General features: G+C 44.6%; 1 non-coding gene across 1 annotated transcript; it reads left to right on the top strand.

The window, feature by feature from the left end:
- Positions 1 to 3,191: 3,191 nt before the first annotated feature.
- On the top strand, positions 3,192 to 3,264 carry trnaq-uug (transfer RNA glutamine (anticodon UUG)). Its single transcript has one exon. It is a non-coding gene; the product is annotated as a tRNA-Gln (tRNA).
- Positions 3,265 to 15,609: the final 12,345 nt, after the last annotated feature.

A 15,609-nucleotide genomic window follows, 5' to 3' on the forward strand; every position in this document is an offset into this window, starting at 1 on the left:
GAAAAGCACAGAAGGAAATCGATCAATCTAAAACGTTATAAATATTTCCCGTGCTTGATGTCTCTCTATTCAATCGCCAGACTTTCAGTGCCGGAGAAATAATTCCAGTTTAAATCGTTCAGTTCGAGAATGGCAGCGGAAAGAAACTCAAATGAATTGAAAACTGCCGAATCCCGGGATTGAATCCGGGACCATTATTAAATCTGTGGAGAGAAAAACAGAGTTAACGTTTCAGGTCGATGACCGTTCGTCTGACGTTAACTCTGTTTCTCTCTCTACAGATGCTGCCTGACCTGCTGAGTATTTCCAGCAGTTTCTGTTTTTATTTCCAATTTCCAGCATCCGCAGTATTTTGCTTTTGTACTTTTAATAAATCTTCAAGTCGCTCCCCCCAACTGAGCTATTGCGGTTACGGAGCAACCTACAGTGCGTCATCCTCTCGGAGGGAAAGGGAAGGGTTTGTGTCCTGAACCCGCTGCGTTTACATCAAGCATCTAATTCACCTGCAGGCTGGAGGAGCAGAGGAAGCTGGAGGGAAAGAAGTGATAGGAGCAGAAGGAGAAGACATTTGAAACTGGCAGAATCTTGTGTCTGACTGTTGTTTCAAATGATGCAGGACAGCCCTGCATGGATTTGCAGTTTTCCCAGGAGCTGCATTGTTTGGTACGTGCATTTTAGACATGGAAACATGTCCATCAGGAGCTTGTGGTAATATTTTACCTCACTGTGTATTTCAAGTGGATCCCTACCCGCACTTGGTGCTGTGGTTGCGCGAAAATGTCTATTGTGTTCTCACCTGAAATGTCATTTTGTACAAACAGTTTGCCTGGCGCGAAAGAGTTAAAAAGGGGACTTAGACTGAAATGGGCGGGGTTGCTGCGGTGTGTGAAATATGGTGACGGTCTATGGTTATTATCCGAGGTGACGCTGCAGGATCCTTTAAAGATCTCCCGCGGATCCACTGAAACTAGTCGAATGTGCAGCTTTGAGAGGGGCTTTCTGCACCGTCAGGGCAGGAAACGGGAGTGAGAAAGGGACACTGTCGGTGTCTGTGCTGAGTGTGAGTCTGTGCAGAAATATACAGAGAAAATATACGGGTTCGTTGAGATTTTTACTAGTATTGATATTTACCACAAAATCAGTTCTTCCATTTTTTTATATTAATTCAACTTTAATGGGGAAGATTTTCATAATGTTTCCGCCCGGTATCGAACCGGGGACTATTTCGTGCGCGAGGAGAATGTGACAGCCACTACACTGCAGAAACTCTACTGCCGTTGATTGTAGCAAGAGCATCACAGAAGAGAACTGTGGTTTACAAATGCAGGTCCGGGATTAACTTTTGAATTCATGCACATTATTATCTGAATTTCACAAAACTCATTAAACTCTGTAAAAAGATGAACAATTATTCTAATGGATGAATCGACTTTCTGTTTCAAACTGAAGGAAATCCTAACATGGTCACCGAGTGACAGGCAAAACTTTTTAAGTGTTTTGTCTTTTGCTTGTCATCAGTTCTCATTTTACAGACGGTATTTGAGGAGTTGGTTAAAAATGTTCAGTGTTTATCACACCGGGAATCTGCTGCAGCCGTTGTTCAGTTTAACAGGAAGCGACAATTGTCGTCGCTTTTACACAGGGGGAGAAACTCGCCCCTGGAGGTTCAACTGGAGCAAGTTCCAAAATCATTCATCCCGCCCTGGAGCGGAACCGGGGGCATTTCTGGTGTAAGGCGAGCGTGATAATTGCTACAGTCCCGAAACCTCTGCTCAGTTTGTCAGCCGCGAGTCAGAAGGATGTGTTAAGGGAGAAGGTGACCCGCTGACTCACCTCTCTCTGCACTGATTGTGATTGTGTCGCTTCTCCGTCAAACAACATCACTTCTGTCCCACAATAAAAGCTCTCAATCCTTCTCCTCCGCTCCCTTTCTATTCAAGTAATTGGACAATGAATCAGTAATAAGGTTCCCTCGGGGTTTTGCTGGTGGATTTACTGATAAACCGGGGAATTGAGAGGAAACTGGAGCACAGGCAGGGTCCTTGCGACAGACCAGTCCGGCTAGCCCAGTCGGTGGAGTGTCGGATACTTCATCCCCAGGGTGGGGAGTTTGTGTTTTAAATTTTTGGGCTGATTTTAAAGGCGATTCCCAGCTCGGTCAATGAGTGTTTCATATAAATGCGATGCAACAAAATAAGAAAATCTCTCCTTGATTCCGGAATCTTGTCTCTCTCCAGCCGCCCGCTGCTAAAGATTGAACTGACTTTAATTTCACCTTGGCTCGGGGTCAGTGCGGTTCAGTGGGACTTCGGCCCATCTCTCCCTTCACAACCCATCAGGGCCGAGAAAACAACGGGGAATTTTACACACGTGTTGTGTTCTGTAACTTTTTATAAACACTTCAGTGTATTTCAATCTGTGTCCAAGACTGTGAGGTCTTCCCTGGTGTGTCAGCTTCCGGTGTTTATAAACACTTCAGGTTTCCTGATAATGTTGTTGAATCACATTTTTTGAAAGAGTCATTGACCGAGAGGTGCCGGGGGATTTAGAGCTGGGGATCGCCTGTGAAACCAGCCCAATAATTTGAAACACAAACCGCCCCTGAGATTAAGAGTCTCAGGCTCTACCGACTGAGCTAGCCGGGCCGGTCTGACCCCGCGCACTGCTTGTGTTACAAACCATGAACCAGTTTCCCCTCAATTCCCAGCTTTACCAGTAAATCGGCCAACAAAAGCCCGAGAGAACCTTATTACTGATACTTTATCCAATCACTTTAATATGTGTTTTCTGGTTAGCAACACTTCTGCCGCTGGAAAATGTTCTCCTTGTTTACTTTATTAAAACTCTTCATGATATTGAACACATCGACAAAATCTCCCCTTATCTTCTCTGCTCTGAGGAGAACAACCTCTTCTTCTCCACTACTCCACGGAACTGAAGTCCCGCATCCGTCCTAAAGCGCAGTGCCCGAATTACACACAATACTCCAAAGGTTTGGTATAACTTCCTTCCTTTTGCCCTCTATGCCTCTGTCTGTAAAGCCCAGGATCCCGTTTGTTTTTCTAACACAGGACAAAATGCTGCGGATGCTGGAAGTTTGAAAAAAAAATAGAATTTGCTGAAAATACTCAGCAGCTGTGAATGGCAGGCGAGTTGGAAAAAAGCGAATTGGGTTCTAAAGCGTGTGTAAGGGTTCCACGGTGTAATGGTGAGCACTCTGGACTTTGAATCCAGCGGTCCGAGTTCAAATCTCGGTTGGAACCTGGTTCCCTCTTGTCCCAACTGTTGTAAAAGTGATTTTATGGTAGCTGTGTGATTGGCTGCTCAGCAGCGGGAAAGTGTAGACGCTGAAGGTATGGATGAGAAAAGGCCGGGCCAAAATGGAATGGTGGAGTTAAAATTGTCCAGTTCTTCCAATATTGCTGCTGGACGCGGTTTATAAGTAGCCTTGAGAGGGCAGTGATGTATCGCCATTGCAGTGCTGGTCCCTGCCACAAACTCCGTTCCCGAGCCTCCGACTTCATCCCAATCCCAGGCCACTGAGACTGAACCAGACAGCTTGCAACCTTGGTATTTGACCCCGAGATGAGCTTCTGCCCAAGACGGTTTACTTCCACCTCCGTAACATCGCCCGACTCCGCCTCTGCCTCAGCTGATCTGCTGCTGAAACCCTCATCCTTGCCTTTGTCACCTCCAGACTTGACGATTCTAATGTGCTCCTGGAAGGCCTCCCATCATCCTCCCTCCATAAACTTCAGCTCATCCAATCCTCTGCTGCCCGTATCCTAACTCGCACCATGTCCCGTTCACCCATCACCCCGGGTCTCACTCACCTACATTGGCTCCCAACCAGGCGACAATTCAGTTTTCAAATTCTCGTCCTTGTTTTCAAATCCCTCCATGGACTCGCCTCCCCCTATCTCTGTAACCTTCTCCAGCCCTACACCCTCTGAGATCTCTGCACTCCTCCAATTCTGGGCTCTTACACATCCCCGATTTTAATCCTTCCACCATCTGCCGTGGTGGGATTGTGAGCTCAGGTCTCCAGATCATCATGAAGTCTGCGGCTGAGGAACAGTTTTTGGCGGGACCAGCACTGCAATGGCGATTCATCGCTGCCCCCACAAGGCAAACCTCTCCCGCCAGCAAGCACTGGACAATTTTCTCCCCAACATTCCACTATTCCTCTGGATTACTGGTCGAATAACATAATCACTGTGCCGCCATACCCCATAATTAATTGGTTGAAGAATCGTTAATGAGCAGCGCAGAATCTGAACCAGGAAGAGTCAGTGAGAACAGGGAATTCAATGTCCAATCAGGCACAGAAAGAGAAATAAAGAGAGGAAAATAAATGTTGGATTAAGAGAGAGAAAATAAAGAGACAAAAGTAAAAACATTTTTATAATATAAAAAATCTTCAACAACAATTTATATCTGAAGGAATGAGATTCCACACTTATAAAAGTTAATTTTCAGTGCTAGGGAGGTTACGTGGTGGAAATTAAGACGACTTCGACTGAAATGGGCGGGGTTGATGCGGTGTGTGAAATATGGTGACGATCTGTGGTTATTATCCGAGGCGACGCTGCAGAATCCTTTAATGATCTCCCGCGGATCCACTGAAACCAGTCGAATGTGCAGCTTTAAGAGGGGCTTTCTGCACCGTCGGGGCAGTCGGTATCTGTGCTGAGGTTGAGTCCATGAAGAATGGTCCGGGATCAGATAATGTACAGCCTCTATGAAATATTTTATTTTATTCATATTTAATTACAATATGATTTCTTCCATTGTTCATATTTATTAAATTGCAATAGGAAAGGTTTATTTTCAGTTTGAGCCGGGCACCATTTCTAGAACATAATGTTTCCCCCCAGGATCGAACCGGAGACTTTTCGCCTGTGCGGTGAACATGATAAACCGCTACACTATGGAAACTTCTGCTTAGCTAAACATCCAGAAAGAACTGTTCAGCGAGAAGGTGAAATGCTGAATTCCAGATTCTGGATTTATTTCCATTCACTAACATTTCTCTGACCGAAACTGCACAAGTCAAAAATGTTCCTTTCAAAGTCATTAAACTGTCGAATTTCCAGGTCGCCCCCGAATCTTCTGTATCAGCTGCCTCCAGTTTTCCCACTCAATCAATGTCCCTTTGCAATTTTCTGCTCCGATCCTCACTAATTACTGTGCCACTGTCAGACTTGGTTTATGGTTATCGATCGTAGGATCCGGAATGCACTGCCTGAAAGGGTGCTGGAGGCAGATTCAATCGTGGTTTTCAAAAGGCAGTTGCATAAGTAGCTGTATGATTGTATGATTCACTGAGATCACCTCTCGTTCTTCTAAACCCCAGGGAGTATAGGCCCAATCTACTCAATCGCTCCTCATAGGACAGCCCTCTCATTGCAGGAATCAGTCTAGTGAACCTTCTCACACCCCATCTAAGGCAAGTATATCCTTCAACAGGTAAGGTGACCAAAACTAAAATACGGTTTTGATCTGCTGGTAGTAAGCGAGCAAGGATCTGCGAGATATTGCAGTTTGTACAAGTGTTCCCTGGTGGTCTAGTGGTTAGGATTCGGCGCTCTCATCGCCGCGACCCATTGGTTCTTACAAAACTGTTTAATAAAATACTTCAAGTCTGTTAGACAATTAATAATTCTCTTAATCGACCCACTGCTTTCTGTTGCACACTGAAGGGAATGCTAACATGTTTTCCAGGTGAGAGTCAAACTTTAGCAACATTTTTGTAGAATCAGACAGCACAGAAGGAACCCATTAAGCCCCATCATGACTGTGCCGGCTCTTTGAAAGAACTATTCAATGAGTCCCACTGCCCTGCTCTTTCCCCATAGCCCTGCAAGTGTTTCTTTTTCAACTACATTTCCCATTTGAAAGTTAATGTTGAATCTATGATTCTATGACACTGTTTTTATTTTTACACGGCCTGGTTCACAGTTCTGAATATTGTCCATACGCCGGAAGTTTAATTGTTGTTCAGAAGCTGCTCGACCAGTTGTGCATTTTGAGCAGTTTCCCTGTTTATTTCCCTGTGATGTGATGATTGTGGGGGCTCGGTGTGTGTAACTGGATTTGCTGCAGTCCGCCGGCAGCAGGTGGTGAAAGCGGGCCAGAGACAGTGACTGACAGGTGAGCTAGGTTTCCTTACACACCTTGGAATTCAGGAGAATCTAGTTCATGGTTTGCAGAGCAAACTGCTAAAACAAAGTGTGTAAAATGAGAAGGGAAAAAATTAATGACATGCAAAGCATGGAAATTAATGTGTGAAATGGGATTCGGATAATATTAATAATGTCAATATTTTCCTGCCTTACATGGTGGTGGAAGCAGATTCAATATTAACTTTCAAAGGGGGAGGAAATTGAAAAAGAAACACTTGCAGGGCTTTGGGAAAAGAGCAGGGCAGTGGGAATAATTGGATCGCTCTTTCAAAGAGGCACAGGCACGATGGGCCGAATGGCCTCCTTCTGTGCTGTCTGATTCTATGATTCTATAATAAGTTATCGCAGTTCGTCTGTCATCCAGTAAACTTGTTATTAATTCCTGCAGTGAACAACACAATGTTGTGGGTTGATTAGTGATGATTGAAACAATTATAAAGGGTCTCACTGACTTGAATTATCCCTAAATAACTTTGGTTAACAAAAATCTCTCAATCGCAGATTAAAATGAACAATTGATGTTGTACCTTTGAAAGAGCTATCCAAATAGTCCCACTCCGCTGCTCTTCCCCCATAGCCCTGCTGACACTCCTGCCAGTGGAAACTGTTTCCCCCATAATTCTGAACAACTCTCTTAAATCTCCCCTGAAATGTGATTAATGGAGGTCAATGTGGGCAAATGTCAAGTCATCCACTAAGAAAGATCGGTCAGTCTATGATCTGAAAACATTGGCAGAGAATATTCTTCTTCTGTGAAATAGCCGGTCCTGTTTAATTTAACAGAAGTTGCCCCAGACCCCTGCTCTCACAAGCAATGAACATTTGAAAGCATTCTCCTAAAATACGATGTGTAAAATGAGATATGGGTTAAAAGTTCAGCACATGCAAGAGCAAAATAATCCACTGTATTTCGACTTTCCCTCAGTAACCATATTTTAATGTATTTCATTCTGCAAAAGAAAGTTATTGGTTCAATAATGGTTATTAAATCAATTCTTATTTTATCACATTAGATGCATGTTATTAATTTAATAAAATTACTTCGCATTAATTAATTAAAAACGGTGATATCAAAATGAATTCCCTAACCGGGAATCGAACCTGGGTCGCAGCGTTGAAAGGAATCCGTTATGAATCGTTTAAAGTTGGCCGAGAAAAATTTCACACTGCACGGTTACAATGTGCTTCGATGCAATAGGGGATTGAAACTGACAATACAAACGCTAGGCAGCGCCCGCGGTAAAACAGTGCTTAAATTTAAACAGGTATTAGGGAAGTAACCGCTGAGCTAAAGCTGACACCAACTAACCAGTCGGAAACAACTCAATATAAAGGATGAGCTCACAGATATCAGGGCCCGTGAAGTCTGGTCAACGTCAAGCCCCTCCTTTCTTATTCAGAGACATGACCGGGAGTCAGACGCCGCAAACTTTAATTAAAGGCACAAATACGAGTAACACTTACTTCCAAATCTTTTCACTGTAACATTATTTCACTTTATTTCAAAGCTGATCGCGTTGAATCTGAAATTCAGCACAATGGGATTTTATGTTCACTACTGATTCCATTTTCTGTGCACGGTAGAAATAACCGGTCCTGTTAAATTTGACCAAAGCTCCCCAGATTCCTGGTGTCATCAGTAATGACCATTTTTAAACCAGACTCCTAAACTACTAATGAGATATGGGCAACGGTACAAACTATTGAACTATCGACTCTACCTCAGTTAGCATTTCTTTCATTGTGCAAAAGAAGTTTATTGGTTAATTAATGATGCTTTCCCGTGAAAGCAACATAAAAGTTTAACAAAATGCTTTCGTCCAACGTGGGGCTCGAACTAACGAACACTGAAATTAAGAGTCTGACACTTGGACGACTGAGCTTGCCGGGTCTAATTACTTTAACCGTCTGGGTTGCTGATTGCAGCCAGGCGCCTGGTGGCTCCGCTCCAGGGGTTTAACTTGTTCTGCAAACCACGAACCAGGTTCTCCTGAATTCCAAGCTGTGTAAGAAAATCAAGCATCAAAAGCCCTTTCATTAACCACAGGGCTTCAGGCAATGTTCAGATCGCAAAGCGCTTTTAGACACAAAACTACGGCATCTTTCCAGCAATCTGAGAATCAGAGTTCTCATCTTCAGTTCCTTCAGGTAATCCACTCCCCGTTCATTACCTTCTTTATTCAGGGCTATGGGTAGAAGCAAGTGCCGAGAGAGGACAGGTGGGCTGGCAATAGCAGCAATCTTTATAAACCCCAGTATATCCAGCTCTGTGTTGATAGTTTTTGGGACAGGCTCCAGTTCTTCATCAATGATGACAGGTTCTGGTCTCGGAAACATCTGCTTGTCAATATCTCTTGCCTATTTCCCGGTGTTTCCCGATTCTGTCTGTCTCTCTGGCTCTGTTTATTCTATGTGTGGCCACCTGCAGGTTGATTTTGAACGAATAACTGTATTTGTGAATATTAAAATTAAATACATGAGGGCATCAGGCGCTTCTCTCGCTGACACTGGGGAAACAGTGAGACAGACTTTAGAGCAAGGATCAGGTTATTGTGAAACAGCAAAGAAAATATTAACTGCGGGATTATCCAAAAGAACGATGACTTCGAAGTGATTTGAACACGCAGCCTTCTAATCTGGAGTCAGACACGGTACCGTTGCGCCACGAGATCCATAGATCAAACAGCGATGTTTGTATATATACACGTTCATCAAACACTGTTTCATTTCTCCTGCCTTGGAGTAATGAACGGGCTTTAAAATCCCCGCCCACTCGAGTCCCCCGGGTGTCAGACAGCATCAGAAGCAGCGCTCACCTGTCACTCACCGTCTCACGCCCGCTTTCACCACCTGCTGCCGGCGGACTGCAGCAAATCCAATTACACACACCGAGCCCCCACAATCATCACATCACAGGGAAATAAACTGGGAAACTGCTCCAAATACACAACTGGTCGAGCAGCTTCTGAAAAACAATTAAACTTGCGGCGGGAAACAATATTCGGAACTGCAAACAAGGCTGTGTAAAAATATAAACTGTGTGTGTGAGCCGAGGCCCTAAGCTCTGGAATTCCCTCCCTAAACATCTCCGCCTCTCTTTCCTCCTTTAAGACGCTCCTTAAAATCTACCGCTTTGACCAAGCTTTCGGTCACCTGTCCTAATATCTCCTTATGTGGCTCGGTGTCAAATTCTGTCTGATAATCGCTCCTGTGAAGCGCCTCGGGACGTTTTACTACTTTAAAGGCGCTATATAAATGCAAGTTGTTGTTTTGTATATGGGTCTGGTGTTTATACATAAAATGGGTGTTTATAGAATGAGTACGATTTGTAAATAGTGGTGAACGGTTATTTTTCAGACTGGAGGGAAGTATACAGTGGTGTTCCCCAGGGATCGATATTTGGACCGCTGCACTTTTTGATATATATTAATTACCTGGACTTGGATATACTGGGTAGAATTTCAAAGTTTGCAAATGGCAGGAAACTCAGAAATGTAGTAAATAATGAGACGGAAAGTAACATACTTCATGAGGACATCTACAGAGTGGTGAAATGGGCAGAGACACAGCAGATGTAATTTAACACAGAGAAGTGTGAAGTGATCCATTTTGGTCGGAAGATTGAACTGAGACAATATAAACTAAATGGTACAATTTTAAATCCTGTGCAGGAACAGAGAGACCTGGGGGTGTATTTATCTATCTTTGAAGGTGGCGGGACAAGTTGAGAAGGCTGTTAAAAAGCATACGGGACCCTTGGCTTTATTAATAGAGCCATAGAGTACAACAGCAAGGAAGTAACACTAACCTTTATACATCATTGGTTAGGCCTCAGCTGGAGGATTCTGGGCACAACATCTTAGGAAGGATGTGAAGGCAGAAAAGATTTACAAGCTTGTTTCGGGGGATGAGGGACTTCAGTTCCGTGGATAGACTGGAGAAGCTGGGGTTGTTCTCCTTGGAGCAGAGGAGATTGCGAGAAGTTCAAAATCACCAGAGGTCTAGACAGGGCAGTGTCCTAGGCCCAACCATCTTCAGCTGCTTCATCAATGACCTTCCCTCCAAAATAAGGCCAGCAATGGGGATGTTCGCTGAAGTCTGCACAGAAGGAAATGCATTGGATGGTGCCGACATGGATTTTAGGAAGGCGTTTGATTAAAATACCACATAGAAGGCTGGTTAATAAAATTGAGCCTGTTGGAATAGGTGGGTCAGTGGCAGCTTGGATAACGAATTGGCTTAAGGCTAGAAAACAGCGAGTTGTGGTAAATGGCTGTTTTTCACACTGGAGGATGGTACACAATGGTGTTTCCTAAGGGTCAGTGCTGGGGCCATTGCTTTTGTGATATTTATAAATTACCTGGATATTGGAATACAGGGTATAATTTCTAAATTTGCCGACGACACCAAACTTGGGGGTGTAACAAACAGTGAAGGTGATACCAATAGACTGCAGCAGGGCATAGAAAGGGTAGCAGAATGGGCAGAAAAATGGCAGATGGAATTTAATACAGAGAGGTGTGAGGTGATGCAGTTTGGCAGAAGGAACAGCGAGAGGCAATACACACGTAATGGCAGTTTTAAAGAGTGTGCAGTGAAAGAGGAACCTGGGAGTAAATGTGCATAGGTCCTTGAAGGTGGCAGGACATATGGATAGAGTGATTAACAAACATATAGGATAAGACTTCATAAATAGAGGTATTGAGTACAAAAGTAGAGAAGTTATGCTGAACCTTTATAAAGCGCTGGTTAGGCCACAACTGGAGTATTGCATCCAGTTCTGGTCACCACACTTTAGGAAGGATGTGAAGGCCATTGAGAGGGTGCAGAGGAGATTTACCAGAATGGTTCTGGGGATGGGGGACCTTAGCTATAAGGACAGGTTGGAGAAGCTGCATTTGTTTTCATTACAACAACAACAACTTCTATTTATATAGCGCCCTTAACATAGTAAAACGTCCCAAGGCGCGGCACAGGTGTATTTTAAGACAAAGGAAGTTGAGTGGTGAGTTGATAGAGGCGGACAACATTATCATGAGTTTGAATAGACTAGACGGGGAAAGGCTGTTCCGACTAGTTGATGTTAAAAGGGCTAGGGGCCACAGATTTAAGATTTTGGGTAAGAGATACAGGGGGAACGTTGGGAAAACATTTTTTACGCAGCGAGTGTTGAGGACCTGGAATTCGCTGCCGACAGAAGTGGTGGAAATGGAGACACACACTGTTTTCAAGTGGATAATGGATAGGCACTTGAGGGAAATAAACATACCGGGCTACGGGGATAGAGCGGGGGAATGGGACTGACTGGATTGCTCTAAAGAACACCAGCACGAACTCGATGGGCCGAATGGCCTCCTTCTGTGCCGTTATGACTCTATGACTATGAACTATAGAGCAGTGGTAATGGAGCCTTCAACTATCCTAATATAGCTGAGAATCAGGCTCAATATAGAAAGTTCAGAGGAGAAGTGAAAAGGAAAATAAGAGGGGCAAAGAGAGGGTCTGAGAATAGAATGGCAGCTAACATAAAAGGTAATCCCAAAGTCTTCTATAGGCATATATTACCAAGTTTAACGACACTAAGTTAGTGGCAGAATAAGTAGTGTGGATGGGAGCAGAAAATTGCAAAGGGACATTGAATGAGTTGGCAAAATTAGAGGCATCAGATTCAGAAGATTCGAGGGAAGACATTTCGGGACTTTAATGAGTTAGAAAGTGTTCGATCCGTGGTTCAGTGGATAAATAATCACACGGATGCTGTACATTAACAAATAACAGGTCTTTACTGAAGGAGGGTAATCTCTAGACTGGGGTACAGAGGCATGCGCAAAGCTTATATACCGGTGTGGTCACTGCCGGTACTACAGTATACAGGAGCTGTAAAAAGTAGTTCTGACTTAAAGGCACATACACTACAATTCCCCCCCTTTTAGATTAATAATACCCCCTTAATATTCAAATAACAATTACATTTTTACATGTACATCAAATAAGAAAAGTCCATTTATGGATTCAGTCTTTGGGGTGGCTTCCTGACCCTTTCGGGATAGCGCCTTTCCAGAGGTTCTTGTTCTTGATGCAGAGGCGATTCTGACCCCTTTTCATTGGGTAGTTCATCGGGTTCCACTGCTACTGGGTCTGAAGTAGATGCTACCGGTATGTTGGGTTCATCCCCAGGTACTCGAGACATGGGGTTGACGCATTCCTGTGACGCTAAGATCTGATCGACGTGGCGTCTCACAATGTTCTCCCCGACATCCACTGTATACATTAATGGCCCCTGCCTTGTACATATCGTTCCGGGTTGCCACTTCTCTGTTCGATAGTCATGGGCCAAGACTGGTTGCCCTACATTGAAGCTCCTTGTCGGCTTCTCATTGATGTGCTGGAATTGTTTGTCCTCACCATTTCTTCGCACATTTGGTCTGAGCAAGTCCAGACGAGATCTCAACCTTCGGTTAAAGAACATCATGGCCGGGGTCTGGTTGGTAACTGCATGTGTCGCGTTTCGGTAGGCTAATAAGAAATTGTCCATCTTATGCTGTAGTGGAATTTCCTCATTGCACATGGCCTTTATCGCCTTCTTAAAGGTTTGTACGAACCTCTCAGCCAATCCATTGGTGGCTGGATGATATGGGGCGGATGTGTAATGCCTTACCCCATTCCTTTCATGAATTTTTGGAACTCGTCGGCCACAAACTGTGGTCCATTATCAGAGCAGATCTGCTCTGGCAAACCGTTTCTGGCAAATATGGTCCGTAGGACTGCAATCGTTTTCTTTGTAGTGGTTGAAGACATCTTTATCACCTCAGGCCACTTTGAATGAGCATCCACTGCTATTAAGATCATTGAGTCCATGAATGGACCAGCGAAATCAATGTGCACCCGTTGCCATGGAGAGTAGGGCCACTCCCATGGGTGTAGAGGGGCACGTGGTGGTGCATTTTGGACCTTCTGGCATCCGAAGCAGCTCTTAGTTAGGTCTTCGATTTGTTGATTGATTCCCGGCCACCACACATAAGCCGTAGCAAGGCTTTTCATTTTCACTCCCCCCAGATGACATTCATGTAGCTCATTTAGCACTCTCTCCCTTAACTTGGTGGAATCACCACTCTAGATCCACACATTACTGTCCCCTGGCATACTGACAGCTGTTCTCTTCTGGATGAGAATGCTGGAAACAGTGAGTTGCCATGTGTTGGCCATCCTCTCACTGTCAATTCATATACCCGTGACAGCGTCGGATCATTGCGGGTCTCCTTCTCTATATCCGCGTTTGTTACTGGCAATTGTTCAATTATCGACGAATAAAATATCTTGATAGGTCCACTGCTGGTGCTTCCTCCACAGTAGGCAGTGGCAGGCGCGATAGCCCATCAGCATTCCCATGCTGTTTCATGCCTTTATATTCTATTTCATATTGATTCGCCCCTAGAAACAGGGACCATCTTTGTAACTGCTGTGCAGTCATTACTGGCACGTCCTTCTTAGGATTAAAGTTGGAAACAAATGGTTGGTGGTCAGTCAGCAAGGTGAACATCTGCCCATGCAGATAGCGGTTGAATTTTTTTACTTCCCATACTAGGCTGAGGGCCTCCCTGTCAATCTGGGCATAGTTGCGCTCGGCTGAGATTAGTGACTGAGACACAAAGGCTACTGGCCTCTCCAACCCATCTGGGAATTTGTGCGACAGCACCACTCCAATGCCGTAGGGTGATGCATCATATGCCAAACGAATTGGTAGTGCTGGGTTGAAATGGGCCAACACCTGTTTTGATATGATCAATTCTTTACACTTCTGGAAAGCTCGTCTACGTTCGTCATCCCACCTCCATGGTAACCCTGTTTGCAGTAGGGTGTTCAGCGGGTGTAGACAAATTTGGTAAGAACTTGTGGTAATAGTTTACCAGCCCGAGGAACGACCTCAGTTGTGACACATTTTCCGGTGCTGGAGCCTTGACTACTGCCTCAATCTTGTCAGGGGACTTATGTAACACCTCTTCATTGATGATGTGGCTGCAATACGAGATCTATTTCTGGAACAACTCGCACTTGTGGCGATTAGCTCGTAGCCCATACTCCTTTAATCTGGTGAGCACCTTCTCCAAGTTAGCGAGGTGATCACCGTAATTTTCGCCCGTGACCAAGATGTCGTCCAAATAACACTGGGTCCCTGGAATCCCTTGCGGGACCTGATCCATCGCCTTTTGCCAGATAGCCGGAGCCGAGGCTACTCCAAACACCAGCCGGTTGTATTGATAGAGACCTTTATGAGTGTTGATCGTAAGGTAATGTTTCGAAGCTTCTTCTACCTCCATTTGCAAGTACGCCTGGGCTAGATCAATTTTGGTGAAGCGTTTACCTCAGATAGCGAGGCAAAAATATCCTCAATTCGTGGAAGCGGATATTGCACCATGTGAAGGACTGGGTTCACTGTCACCTTAAAATCCCCACAGATGCAGACCTTCTTTGGTTCCCCAGGTGTATTACTCAACGACCTCTTCATTACAGGAACGATGGGTGTAGCCCACTTGCTCCAGTCCACTTTGGACAGTACTCCTGAACGTTCCAACCCTTCCAGCTCTGCTTCAACAGCTGGTCTGATCGCATAAGGCACTGGTGTGGCCTTCAGAAACTTTGGGCTTGCATTTTCCTCTATTTTAATCGTTGCTGTTATTCCTTTTAGTGTTCCTAGTCCCTCCTGGAACACTTCTTTTGCGTCAGTTAGCATTTTTGACAGTCGTCCAGGTGTGACGTCGTCATCCTTTTTGGCCTCAACTTTCAGTGCCTGTATGGAATGCCAATCTAATTGTATCTTCCGGATCCATTCACGTCCTAGCAGTGGTGGTCCTCCATTTGGCAATACATATATACCCATTTTAGGTATTTCCTGGCCTTTATATGTCACTTTCACCCTTATTTTTCCTTTGGGGTAGACTTTTTGCCCCGTATACATCTTCAAGACAATCTCTGTAGCTTTCAAGGGTATGTGTGAAAATAGCCGCTTGTAGTCTCTTTGATTTATGACTATTAGAGCTGACCCTGTGTCCAATTCCATTTCCACTTGGACTCCGTCTATCTTGAGTGTAACCCAGATAGTCTGGTGATCCTCCATTTCGGTTACATTATGTAGTTTCAGACAGCCCAGCTCCTTGCTTCCGGAGTGTGTGTCACTTTTCTGTTCGTCTGAACCACTGTCCATCACCTGGTATACCTTTTTGTACTTCTCCTGTGGAGATTTCTTAGTGTTGGTTTTCTTCCCAGACCTGCAGACTCTTGCTATGTGTCCTGCTTTCCCACACTGTCTGCACACTTGGTCCTTGAACCAACAATCTTTCTGGTCATGTGCTGTTCTGCCGCAGCGATAGCACTTCCCTGTTCCATAGGTCATTTCGTTGGTGCCATATTCTTGCGGTCTCCATTG

The sequence above is a fragment of the Somniosus microcephalus genome, unplaced genomic scaffold (assembly GCF_052327205.1).
Source record: "Somniosus microcephalus isolate GS21.2 unplaced genomic scaffold, FLI_Smic_1.0 scaffold919, whole genome shotgun sequence".
Lineage (NCBI taxonomy): Eukaryota > Metazoa > Chordata > Chondrichthyes > Squaliformes > Somniosidae > Somniosus > Somniosus microcephalus.